General features: G+C 38.9%; 1 protein-coding gene across 4 annotated transcripts in view; it reads left to right on the forward strand.

The window, feature by feature from the left end:
- The window catches only part of prdm2b (PR domain containing 2, with ZNF domain b), a 187,213-nt gene that overhangs the window by 72,483 nt on the left and 100,437 nt on the right, over window positions 1-14,293 (forward strand). The window contains exon 1 of one of the 4 annotated variants that reach the window (XM_060852383.1): window positions 7,618-7,642. The exons of the other annotated variants lie outside the window; for them this stretch is intronic. The gene's annotated coding sequence lies outside the window, so the exon portion shown is untranslated. Of the gene's footprint in view, window positions 1-7,617; window positions 7,643-14,293 lie in introns of those variants that run through there. 4 annotated transcript variants of the gene reach the window in all.

Below are 14,293 nucleotides of genomic sequence, written 5' to 3' on the forward strand. Positions count from 1 at the left end.
ATAGTATTTTATTCTCTTGAGCTTTTAACTCCAGATGCATTTCATTTTTGCATTCTCTCTATTCTGTGCATTATTTGTTCATAATAATCTGTACCAGAGCTGCATATGTGGGCCCAGGACAAAATACACACAATTAGGAAACGGCAGAACAGCTAGTAAGTAGAAGTTTTTTTTTGTGGAGAATATTTGTTAATATTAAATTAACTGTACAGCATTGTAACATAAACATTTTAGCATTTTAATTAAAGCAATTGATAGACATCCTGGAGAGTGTTTATTAACTAGGTTTTAAATAGTTTTTCTTTGTCAAGTATATCAAAGTAATATATATCTGGTAATTTGAGCAGCCCTGCCAATGCCGTGTACTGATTTGTGGATCTCAGCAGGTCACAATGACTAGTTTGCTCAGCATCGACCTCGCATGTGCATTCGAGTAGAATTTATTCTGAATAGTTATTCACTTTGGAGAAACCTTCACCCTGCACTTGTGATTTGCAAATAACAGATGTGCCCATCAGTTGCTAGATACAGTTCATGTCTACTCTAGTGTCTGTTTAACCTAATGTTTCAAAGCTCCCTTTACACAGTATCTTCTAGACTTGTGCGTCTCTACAATAGGGAAGCAATTTTGCAGAACCACGTAGCAATTGTTTTCCTGTCACTTTATTTTATATTTGCATTTTTCAATAAAATATCAGGAAACCGTAATATGAGATTTGGTATATAATGGATTGTAATGATCAAAAACATTCACAAATCAAGTGCTGTGAACTGGTGAGGAAAATTTTCACAAATTTGAAATGTTCACAGTCAGAAAATCTGAAAACTTTTGTTATTTTCTGAACCAAACAGGCTAAATGGCCTTGGAGGGAGTTAAATGTAGATTTGCAAGAATGATACCTGGGGTTATGTTATGAAGAGAGATTATACAAACTGGGTCTCTTTCCTTTAGAATTTAGAAGGTCAGGAGATGGTCTGATTGAAGCCTTAAAGATATTAACATGAAGAGTTAGGGAACTAAAGGTAAACTATTTCCACTGGTTGGAAATTCTAGAATTAAGAGACATAGTCTGAAAATTTCAGCCAAATGGCTCAGGAAAGATGACTGGAAGCACATCTACACATAAAGGGTAGTAGATGTTTGGAACTCTTCCATAAATGGCAATGGATGCTGGATTAGTTGTTAATTCTAAACCTGAGATAATTTTTTAAGCAAATATATTAAGAGGTATGGACCAAAGTTAGGTATGTGGAATTAGGCCACAGATCACCAGTGGTCTCGTTAATGGAATTCATTCTGGGGCTGAATGGCCACCTCCAGTGATCTGAGTGTATGTGCACCCAGGTCCCTCCGTTCCGGTACCTCCCTTCAGAGTCATGTCCCCTATTTTTTAATGTCTTTCAACGTTCTTCCAAAATACACTTCACACTTCTCAATATTGAAACTCATTTGCCATTTATCTGCCTGCTGCACCAACTTCTTTATGCCCTTTGAGTTCTCCACCATCTTCCTCACAGTTTACAATGCTTCCAAATTTTGTCACCTCCAGGCAAGATCTAGACCACTAGGTAAAACAAGGATCCCAAATCCTGACCTTTTTTTTTTAGACTTACAGTGTGGAAACAGGCCCTTCGGAACAAGTCCACACCGACCCGCCGAAGCGAAACCCACCCATACCCCTACATTACCCCTTACCTAACACTACGGGCAATTTAGCATGGCCAATTCACCTGACCCGCACATCTTTTGGACTGTGGGAGGAAACCGGAGCACCCGGAGGAAACCCACGCAGACACGGGGAGAACGTGCAAACTCCACACAGTCAGTCGCCTGAGTCGGGAATTGAACCCGGGTCTTCAGGTGCTGTGAGGCAGCAGTGCTAACCACTGTGCCACCGTGCCGCCCACGGTGGAACTCCACTGCAAATCTTTCTCTAGTCTGAAAATATCCATTGACCAGAGCTTTATTTCCAGTTCTCCGCTAATTTTGTATCTGTGTTGTTACCGACACTGTTATTCCATGACCTGAAACTTTTCTCTCAAGTCTATTGTGTGGTGCTGTATCATACACCTTCTGAAAGTTCGTGTACACCACATTGCCAATGAGCCTTCTTATCTGTTCAGAAAAATCTCCAAGTTAGCTAAATATAATTTCCCTCTTTAGAAATCCATGCTGACTTATCATAATTAACTCCCCTTTTTCCATGCAACTGCTAATTATGTACTGAATAACTCTCCAGAAGCAACCCATCAGTTAAATTCAACTGACTGGCCTACATTTGCTAGGCTCATCCTTGTAACCTTTCTCGTAACGCTGTAATGTTTGCAATTTTTCATTCTTCTGGCATCATATCAGAGTCTAGGGAAGACTGAAAGATTGTGGCCTACGCACCTACAATTTCCACTTTCTCTTCCTTCAAAATCTTAGGCTGCATCTCATCTGGTCCTGGTGCCCTGTCAACTTTAGGCATAACAGTTTGTCTAGCTTTACTGAATTTTCAATTTTGAACCCTTCCAGTGACTGAGTTCCTTCCTATGTCACCTGGGTAGCACTTTTTTCTCTTTGTTTAAAAACAGATGCAAAGTATTCATTTAACACCTCAACCACTTCTACCTGCTTCCAGATGTAAATCCCCTTCTATTATCCCTAATGTCCCTACTCCTCCTCTTTTTAATATTTATATGGCCAACGAAGACTTTGGGACATCTATGTTTCCTGCCAGTCTTTTCTCGTAATTCCTTTTCAGAACCTAAGAATGAGGAGCAGGAATAGTCCATTTTGCCCTTCGAGCCTGCTCCACCATTAAATAAGATCATGGCTGATCTTTTTTTGGCCTCAGTTCCACTTACCCGCCCTCCCACCGTAACCCTTAAGTCCTTTATTATTCAAAAAAAATCTATCTTAGCTTTTAAAACATTTACTGAAGTAGCATCAACTACTTCACTGGGCAGGGAATTTCATAGATTCACAACCATTAGGATGAAGAAATTCCTTCTCAATTCAGTCCTAAATGTGCTCTCTCTAATTTTGAGGCTATGTCCTCTTGTCCTTGTTTCACCTGCCATTGGAAGCATCTTCTCTATGTCTATCTTATCTGTTCCCTTCATAATTTTATGTTTCTATAAGATTTCCCCCATACTCTTTTAAATTCCAATGAATATAATCCCAGTCTACTTGGCCTCTCCTCGTAAGCCAGCGCCCTTCACTCAGGAATCACCTAGTGAACCTCCTCTGCACCCCCTCGAGTGCCAGTACATCCTTTATCAAGTAAGGAGACCAAAAATGGATGCAGTACTCCTGGTGTGGCCTCACTAGTACTCTAAACAGCTGCAACATAACCTCCTTGCTTTTAAACTCGATCCCTTTAGCAATGTAGGGCAAAATTCCATTTGCCTTCCTAATTACCTGTTGGACCTGCAGACCAGCCTCCTGTGTTTCATGAACAAGGACATCCCGGTCCCTCTGCACGACAGCATGCTATAATTTTTTACTATTTAAATAATAGTTCTTTTCACTATTATATCTACCAAAATGGATGACTTCATCTTTATCAATATTGTACTCCATCTGCCAGACCTTTGTCCATCTATGTCCCTCTGCAGACTTTCACAGTCCTCTGCACTTGTCTGAGTGTCATCCACAAACTTTGACACATATATGGTCCCCAACTCCAAATCAGTTATGTAAATTATGAATAATTGCAATCCCAACGCTGGTCCCTGAGGCACACCACTAGTTACTGACTGTCAATCAAAATAGCTCTCATTTATCCCCCACTCTTTGTTATGAAGCTGTGGTTGTACTGTACCTTTTTTCAGAAAGTTAGAAACCAGCAGAACTACCTGACAGCACAGAGTGTTCTGAATAAGATATAATGTAACCATTTGGTCCAGCAGCTAGTGTAGCTGGTTGCCTGGAGACAAAAATGAGTATGAATAAGGCCAATCAGTTTAAATTATACCCAAAAAAATACCAAACTCAAATCAAGTTTGAATTTAGTATAGTGACAATATTAAAAGCCAATGACACAATCCGAAGCCCAGCCACCAGCATGTACAGACTGCCCAAAGCACAGCTCTCTTAAAGATAACCTTTATCGATCAATGAACTGTGAAATATAATTCCTAAGAAGAAGAAAAGAAGACAAAAGAAGATCCAAAGAGAGGAATTGACAGGAGCCTAGTTTTGAAATTTGAATTTTGATAAATCTTAATTGGGGGTTTTATTGGACTAGTATTATAGAAGGGAAAATAAATGATAGCTTAGAGGAAGGAGTTGTAAATAATTGTTAATTACTCTCTGTTATACTTTAAGAAATAAAATTGTTGCTTTTTACTTTAACTAGTTCTTGGCCTCTCAAATTTTCACAGATTACTGCATGGGATAAATCTTTTCTGTGTTGCTCATTTAAAATTAACAGTGGGGATTTAGCCTGTGTCGTAACAGTTTGGGGACTCATTGTCAGGATTTGAATGGTTTGGGGGCTTTTGTCCGCGATTTGAACAGTTTGGGTCTTGGATTTGTGATTTGAACTGGTTTAGACAGATTTTAATAGATTTGGGCATACAAAACATTCCAGAAGATTTAAGCACTTGCAGGTTAGGGTCCTAGATCTTCAAATAAAATGTGGGTGGGACAATTTGTTTAATTTCGGTGACTTGTAGTTGATTAAATTAAAAATGTGAGAAATGGCTCTTAAATTTGCTAAAGAGGTTCTGGGATTTGAAGATGATTTTCAAATTTGCCAAGAAAATTTAGAAGGAAAGAAAAAGGCCATAGTTTTAGAATTAGCAAAGAATTTAGATTTGGGTTTACATAGAACATAGACCGTTACAGCGCTGTACAGGTCCTTCGGCCCTCGGTGCTGCGCCGACCTGCGAAATTAATCTGATACCCATCTAATCTACACCGTTCCATTATTATCCATATGTATGTCCAATGCCCATTTAAATGCCCTGAATGCCAGCAAGTCTACTACTGTCACAGGCAGACAGTTACACATCCCTACTACTCTGAGTAAAGAAGTGACCCTTGATATCTGTCGTAAATCTATCACCCCTCAATTTAAAGCTATGTTCCCTCATGTTAGCCTTCACCTTCCGAGGAAAAAGACTCTCACTGTCCACCCTATCTAGCCCACTGATTATCTTGTACATCTGAATTAAGTCCCCTCTCAACATTCTTCTCTCCAACAAAAACAAACTCAGTTCCCTCAGCCTTTCCTCGTAAGACCTTCCCTCCATACCAAGCAACATCTTAGTAGTTCTCCTCTAAACCCTTTCCAAAGCTTCCACATCCTTCCTATAATGCGGTAACCAGAACTGTACACAATACTCCAACTGCGGCCTTACCAGTGTCTTGAACAGCTGAAGGAAGAGCCTGTTGCTCCGAAACTCAATTCCCCTACCAATAAACATTAACACACTACATGCTTTCTTAACAACCCTATCAACCTGTGTGGCAACTTTCAGGGATTTATGCACCTGGACACCGAGGTCTCTCTGTTCATCTTCACTACCAAAAATTTTACCATTAGCCCAGTACTCTGCATTCCTGTTTAGTTCTTCCGAAGTGAACTACCACACTTTTCTGCATTAAACTCCAATTGCCACTTCCCTGCCCAGCTCTGCATCTTATCTATATCCCTCTGTAACCCACAACATCCTTTGGCACTATACAAAACTCTGCCTACCTTAGAGTCATTTGCAAATTTGCTAACCCATTCTTCTATGCCCACATCCAGATCATTTATAAAAATGACAAACAGTAGTGGCTCCAAAACAGGTCCTTACATAACTCCATGATGAACATTTCCCATCAACAACCACTTTCAGCTAGCCAATTTCTGATCCAAATCGCTAAATCATCTTCAATCCCAAAACTCCCAATTTTGTGCAATAGCCTACCGTGCAGAACATTTTCAAATGCCTTACTGAAATCTAGATACACCATATCAACTGCTTTACCTTCATCCACCTGTTTTGTCACCTTCTCAAAGAACTCAATAAGGTTAGTGAGGCACGACCTACCCTTCACAAAATTATGTTGTCTATCCCTAATCAAATTATTCCTTTTCAGATGATTATAGATCCTATCTCTTATAACCTTTGCCAACACCTTACCCACAACTGAAGTAAGGCTCACTGGCCTATAATTACCAAGGTTGGCTCAACTCCCTTTCTTAAACAAGGGAACAATATTTGCTATCCTCCAGTCTTCTAGCACTACTCCTTTCGACAATGACAACATATAATCAAAGCCAAAGGCTTGCAATCTCCTCCCTGGCTTCCCAGAGAATCGGAGGATAAATCCCATCTGGCCCGAGGGTCTTATCTATTTTCAGATCTTTTAATAATTGCTAAAACCTCCTTTTTGTCAACCACAATCACATCTAATCTAGTAGTCTGTATCTCCATATTCTCACTAACATTGGAAGAGGGCAATGTGAATATTGATGAAAAGGTTAACCAAGGACAAAACTAAAGCTGAAAGTATAAGGAGTTACTTAAGCACTGAGGTGTGTCAGAGAAACAAACAAATGCAGTAGAGGTAGAAAATCTTCACTCACAATTGAGGAAAATGGAGTTAGGAGATAAACCGAGAGAGAGAAAGATGTTGAAACCTTTATTTCATTTGAAAAATTGGCTAGGCAGATGGAGCAGTCTGAGGATTTATGGGTAATGCTAGTTCAGACTAATCTAGTAGACAGAGCTAGTGAGGTATTTGCGGTGCTGTCAGATGAGGGGTCAAGACATTATGAAGAGGTTGAACAGGCTATTTTAAGTGCTTACGAATTGGTACCAGAAGCGTATAGACAGCAGTTCAGGAACAGAAAGAAAGAACAAGGTCAGATGTGTGTTGAATTTTGATAGATGGGTGTGTGCTTTCAAAATAGATAGGATCTTTTGAGGCTCTATGAGAGACTATTCTGCTGGAGGAGTTTAAAAACTCACTTCCAGAGATGGTAAGAATTCACATGGAGGGACAGAAAGTTCAGGAAGTGAGAAAGGCAGCAAAATTAACAGATGAATACATGTTAGTGCATAAGACCAGCTTCCATCCAGAATTTTGTCCTGTGAGAGATAGAAATTGGGAAAAGGGGAGATCCTACACTACGAAAGAAAGACTAGAGAACACTGATAAGAATTTACTACAGGTTAAAGAACCCAAGAAGAGTGTACAGGAGGTGAAAGGCCTCAGGTGTTTTCATTGTAATGGAGTGGGACACAGAAAATTACAGTGCAAGTGGTTTCAGAAGGGCACTGGGAAAAGTAGTTTTCACTGAAAACAGATTAAAAAATGAAGCCCTTGAGGAATGGGATAGGTTAGAAAGCTATCTGTCTCAGGAGCATAGAAAGCAGTTGAAAGATTTGTTACTGCAGTATAAGAATATATGTAAGAATCAGATGGGGCGGACTAATACTATTGTACGTGAAGTAGACATAGGGAATACTGCTCTGATGAAACAACTTCCCTATCGGTTTAATCCTTTCAAAGCCAGACAGGTCCAAATGGAGGTGGAGGCCATGCTCAACAAGGACATCATCAAAGCTGAAAAATGTGTTAGAGCGAGTGGAGTTTGCTGATCATCTTACCTCCAAACTGGACAGGACTTAACGATTCTGTGTGCATTATTGGAAGGTCAGTGCCATTGCAAAATCAGACTCCTATCCAATTCCCAGATTGGAGGACTGTATTAAGAAAGTCAGATAAGCCAGTTACATCGCCAAGTTGGACTTAATGCATGGTTACTGGCAGGGACCTTTTATCAGAGACCGCAAAAGAAATTTCTTTGTTTGTAACCCCAACTGGGCTACATCAGTTTAAAGTGATGCCCTTTGGAATGAAGAATGTACCTGCCACATTCCAAAGAGTCCTGAACAGAGTTGTGGCCGGGATAACAAACTGAGCAGTCTATTTGGACGATGTTGTGATCTTTATTAAATCCTGGAAAGATCACATGGTACAGTGGCAGAGCTTTTTGAATGACTATGAGAAGCAAAGTTGGCAATAAACTTAAATAAAACCAAATTCCCGAAAGCAGAGATGATGTTCTTGAGACGTAACATCGGTCATGGAATGTTGACCCCACAGACTGCAAAGATAAAGGCCATCGAGGAATTTCTACGACCAATTTCTAAGAAAAAGGTGCTTTGATTCTTTGGACTCAATAGATTCCGTCAGAAGTTTGTTCCAAACTTCAGCAGTGTAGTGGCACAGTTGACTGATTTGCTGAAGAATACAAAGTTCCGGTGGACAGAACAATGCCAGGAGACATTCGATCCTTTGAAATCAATATTAACAACAAACCAGTTTTAGCTACACAAAATTTATCAAAAGCTTTTAAAGTCGCCATCGATGCTAGTGACATAGGAGTTGGAGTTGTACCCAGACAGAAAGATGAGGATGGGATTGAACTGCCAGTTCATCTTTTCATTATGGTTCATTTTTTTCTTAAGCAGGGAGGTATTATGAAGATGTGAGTATACCATACCTTTAAGAAAATTAAAAGCTTGCAGAACTACCTGACAGTACCAAGTTTTCTGAAAAAGATACAATGTAACCTTTTGGTCCAGCAGCTAGTGTAGCTGGTTGCCTGGAGACAAAAGCAAATTTGAATTAGGCCAATCAGTTTAAATTATACACAAAACAAAACAAACTCAAATCAAGTTTGAATTTAGTATAGTGACAATATTAAAAGCCAATAACACAATTCGACGCTTTGGGGGTACAAGGCTAGGAAAACGTGAACAGTTGAGAGAGAACTGCCCAGCTACCAGCATGTACAGACTACCCGAAACACAGGTCTCTTAAAGATCACCTTTATCGATCAAAGACCTATGAAACCTAATTCCTAAGAAGACGACAAAGGAAGATACAAAGAGAACATTTGATAGGAGCCTGGTTTTGAAATTAGAATTTTGGTAAATCTTAATTGGGGGTTTTATTGGACTAGTATTATAGAAGGGAAAATAAATGATAGGTTAGAGGAAGGAATTGCAAATAGTTGTTAGTTAATTATTCTCTGCTATACTTTAAGAAATAAAATTGTTGGTTTTTACTTTAACTAGTTCTTGGCCTCTCTCATTTTCAGGTTACTGCATGGAATAAATTTTTTTCTGTCTTGCTGATTTAAAATTAACAGAGGAGTTTTATTCCATGTCATAACAGCTTCCTGTTGGTCAACCAATCCTCTATAATGCTGATACTTTGCCTGTATCGCTATGCATCTTTACCTTATGCAGTAGCCTCTTGTGCAGCACTTGTTGAGGGCCATTTGGAAATCTAGGTAAACCACATCAACTGGGTCCCCGCTGTCCACTGTGTTAATAATGTCTTCGTCGAATTCCAAAAGATTAGTTCAGTATGACCTGCCCTTCATGAGCCCATGCTGCATCTGCCCAACGGGGCAATTTCTATAAAGATGCCTTGCTATTTCTTCCATGATAATAGACTCCAGCATCTTACCCACTACAGACATTAAGATAGCTGGTCTATTATTCCCTGTCTTTTGTCCACCTTCCTTTTTAAACATTGGCGTCATGTTTGCTGTTTTTGAATCTGCTAGAACTGCCCCAGAGTCCAGCAAATTTTGGAAAATAATCATTAGTGCATTTGCTATTTCTCCCACCATCTCTTTTTATATTCCTGGGATGCATTCCGTCAGGACCAGGAAACTTGTTTATCCTTCGCTCCGTTATCTTGCCCAACACTACCTCTTCCGTGATAATGATTCATTTCCAGGTCCTCAACTACCTTCTGTTTGTCAGTTACTGGTATGTTATTTGTGTCCTCCGCTGTGAAGACCAACACAAAATAACTATTCAGTGCCTTGGCCATTTCATCATAATGCTGAAAATGTGTTGCTGGAAAAGCGCAGCAGGTCAGGCAACATCCAAGGAACAGGAAATTCGACGTTTCGGGCATGAGCCCTTCAAAATGCCCGAAACGTCGAATTTCCTGTTCCTTGGATGCTGCCTGACCTGCTGCGCTTTTCCAGCAACACATTTTCAGCTCTGATCTCCAGCATCTGCAGACCTCATTTTCTCCTCCCATTTCATCATAATCCCATGACTAAATGCCGCTTCTCATCCTCTAAAGGACCAACATTTACTTTAGCCACTCTTTTTTTGTTTTATGTATTTGTAGAAACTTTTGCTATCTGTCTTTATATTCTGTGCTAGTTTTTTATTCTGATGTTCTATCTTTCTTTTCTTTATCGTTCTTTTTGTGGCTTCCTTTTGACCTTTAAAGCTTTCCCAATCTTCTAGATTCCTGCTGATCTTGTCCACTTTGTATGTCTTTTCTTTCAATTTAATAGCTTCCCTTTTTTTTAGGCACCCATGGCAGATTCATGCTTTTCTTAGTCCTTCCTTTTCATTGTAATATACTTTTGCTGAGCACTTTGAAAAATCACTTTGAAAATCCTCCACTGCTCGTCAACTGTCCCACCATAAATTCTTTGTTTCCAGTCTGCTTGAGTCAATTCCTCATCTTATTGTAGTCTCCCTTGTTTAAGCACAGGACCTTGGTATTGGATTTTATCTTCACACTCTCCATCTGTAATCTAAATTCAACCATACTGTGATCGCTCCTTCCAAGAGGATCCCTAACTATGAGATAATTAATTATTCTTATGTTAGAACACTGGATAAACCCCTCTGTTAATTTAAATCAGACACACAGAAGCTCACCTCGTACCGTAATCTGTTAAATTTTGAGGCAAAGAACCATCTCAGACCTCGCTACTTAAAGAATAAAATTGTTAATTTTTACTTTAAGTCCAACAGAGAACATTAAAACCACAACTATTTCCAACTCCTTTCTCTTAAACCTATCTTTTACCTCGCACTCTACAATATTGGTCCAATTATAAAACAAAATTAAGATTTACCAAAAGAAAATGTAATCACATTTCAAAACCAGTCAGCTTTGTCGATTCTCCTTTGTAGATTGTTCACTGTATTTTCCTGGGTTGTCTCTTCTTTGGTCTTCTGTACAACTTTTCTTATGGACAGATGCCTTTCAGAGACCTACTCCCCTAGCAATCTATACTTGTTGGAATTCTTGGCAGTTCTCACCAACTGTTTAAAATGTCTGGTTTTATACAACAAAACATTGGATCATTTCATTGGTTTGATATCACCCCAAACAGTAAAATTCAATTCAATTGTATTTTGGTATCTGGAGTATAATTTAAACTGGCTGAATTTGAATGTGTTCTTGTTCCCTGGCAACGCAATTCCAGCTCTTTGTTTCAACCAGATGTTACATTTTTAAAATCTTTCAGCATATTTTGTGCTAGTTTCTATGCTCTCTTAAAGGTTCAGTGCACACCTACAACCTTCATAACACCTGTCTCATTGTACAGGACCAGATCTTTTTCACCTCTGTTCTGAACCTTCCTCTTGGTTCTCAGTTTTATTGTTTACCTAATATTTCTCTTAAGCACATTTTTAAAATTTTCTTTATTTTGGTGTGCATCGCTTTTTTTTTCAAACCAGGGAGCTTTGGCTTTCTTTGTTCGACCTTTTTCAATTGAGGGAATGCACCTCAATTGTAGCTGAACCATCTCCTTTTGAAGGTAGCCCGTTGTTCAGTTACTAACTGCCAATCTCTTATTATAGTCAATACTGCACAGCTGGAGAAGAACGGAGCGGAAGGCAAAATGGGTGAAAAGAAATTATTGCATGTGCAGTGAAGTTTCAAAGAAATGTGGTTAATATAAATATAAAACTTACAATAATTACCTGATGCATCAATTTTATTTTATTATTAATGAGCTTTGATTTTTGGCACAGTGTGAAATTGGCTAGTCTGTTTAAAACAACTGCCAGGTACTAAACCAAGAGAGGTTCTCCAAAATAACTCCTATTAATGGTCTACCAGCAACATGTGCCCCATACAACCTAGGCTTTGGCTAAGATCTGTGCCACATTTTGTTTTATTATTTTCCTGTAGAGTACCTTGACACAACCTATTGTGTAAAAGGCATTCTATAAATGCCAGTCGTTGTGCTACCTCATCTGCTTGAAGATGTATATTGATGCAACTGCATTCACATCTGGTAAGTATCTGTGTATCCACCTGAACCAACTGCTGCTACTTCTGCATGTCACCACAATGTGCAACTTTATACTGCTGTTAGTGGCAGGTTAGCAGTACTGCCATCTTCAAGTAAGATAAAGCAGATTAACTCGGAACCTCCTGAGTTTTGACAAGAATGAAGGCATAGAAAATGATTAATTCAAGCAAAGAAACAGTGATGCCCTGAGATAATAAAACGTGGAGTGTAGAGGTCATGGGTTTCTGCATAAGTGCTGCTTTCTAGGAATCAAGGGTAAACAAAAGAGCTTTTGAGGCTCATTTTCAAACACTGCGTCAAGTACTCCTTGAACAATGAATTACAGATACTATATAGTATAATAGCAACAATGTATGGCTTGTAACAGGAAAGAGAAAGTGCTATACTGAGTTTGACTGAGATAAAGCATTGGTCTCTTGTATTACTCCATTAGTGTTCTACTTTCAAGTATGTACTTCTGTTCAGTCCCTGTCAGAGGAGGATACCTGACTCTGTTATTGCAGGCTTTCAGACCTCTTTCAAATGGTAGGGGGTCAATGCTTTCTGTCCTTATACAGACATAAGTCTCTGTAATTAGTCCCCATAGATTGGAAAGGTTAAAAGCCGTGATAAAGGGTTGTCGGAACCTTAATAAGTAGGAAAAGGAAATGTTTGTTTCAAGGCACGTTTGCAACCCATGCTGTTCTATGATGTTACGAGCGGGCCATCTGGAAATCAGTTTACCAGCATCAGGAGCCCTAGGGGATTAGTCATGACATCGGACAACATAAAAGTGTTAGAAGGCAAGGTTAATTATTGCAGTGATGGAAAGGGAACTCTGAGGACTGTTTCTTATCTGTATCTTGGAGCTTGAGCCCAGCACTAAGGCCAAGCTGGTTGTCTTAGTCTTTTGACCTAGAATTTGCACCTGTTGCTACAGAGTAGAAATGATAATCATAATGTTCTCAACATAATGGGGATGACAAGAGATCTGACTTGTCAATACTATCTGTTATATTCTGTGTACAACTGGCCCAAATTTAATCTCCACAAGTCTGCATCTCAGAAGTGTTAGTTGTGTTCAGTATAGCTCTTTTGCTTCTCAGACTGAATGTATGGATTGATGTCTAAGAGACGTTGAGCAGCATCTAGGCCAGAGATGTGGAACCTTTTCATGGTGGAAGGCTGCATTATGTTGTAATCTAATAAGGCCGCATCCAAGAAACCTCAATTATATATTCTTCAAAATTCACATTATTTTGTAAAAATCTAACTACTATGTACTAACTAAAAAAAAATGTTAGAAGGTTAGTTAACTTTAGAATTAATGACTTTGTTATGACTGCTTTTTGTAGGAAAGTATTTGAATATTTGGTTGCAGCATGGAGGTCTGCAGTTTTAGCTGATCCTCTAGATGGATATCCGTCATTTGTGACCTTAAGGGGGTCTTGATTTTGGTTAAGTAGGAGAATGTAGATTTGCAGCAATAAGTGGGGATTATTTTGTTGAATTTTCTTTTACTCTCTGGTATTTTAAATGCATTTGTTTTAAGATTAAAACAAAAATAGTAATGGATGAAAAAAATATTAGTAAAAAATAAAAGATTTGTTCTGCAAAATTTGAATTCATTCAAAAGGCCACACACAATGGCCTAGAAGGTCGCAGGTTCCCCACTCCTGGTCTAGGCTAACAATTCTGTGCAATACTGAAATATTTCTGATGAAGCATTAAACCAAAGCCCTGTCGGTGTGCTGAGGTAGATGCAAAAAAAATCCCATGGCACTGTTTGGAAGGAAAAGCAGATCTGCTGTCCTGATGTTTATCTCTCAATTAATTAAAAAAGATTAAACGGTCTTTATTTCATGGCTGTGCTTTCTGTGAATAAATCGTCTGCTGTGTTTGTTGCAATACACAGTGACCGCTCTTCAGATATAAAGGATTTGATTGGCTCTAAATACCTTAGGATGCTCTGATGTCAAGGAAGGCACTATGTAAATTCAAGTATTTTTCCTTATTTAACCACCAAAGCTATTTATTTTTTGCTAAAAACAGAAAAGCCTGGAAATAATCAACATCTTGGGTGTCCTCTTAAGTGATTTATTGAAATTGTTGAACAGCTGGAAAGTGCCTATTTGAAGGCGAGATGCTGTTCCTCAAGTTCACTTGGAACGTGTTAGGAAGCCAAGAGCAGTGATTTCCAAATGCTACTATTTCAATTCTCAGTCATA

Source organism: Hemiscyllium ocellatum, chromosome 37 (genome assembly GCF_020745735.1).
Source record: "Hemiscyllium ocellatum isolate sHemOce1 chromosome 37, sHemOce1.pat.X.cur, whole genome shotgun sequence".
Lineage (NCBI taxonomy): Eukaryota > Metazoa > Chordata > Chondrichthyes > Orectolobiformes > Hemiscylliidae > Hemiscyllium > Hemiscyllium ocellatum.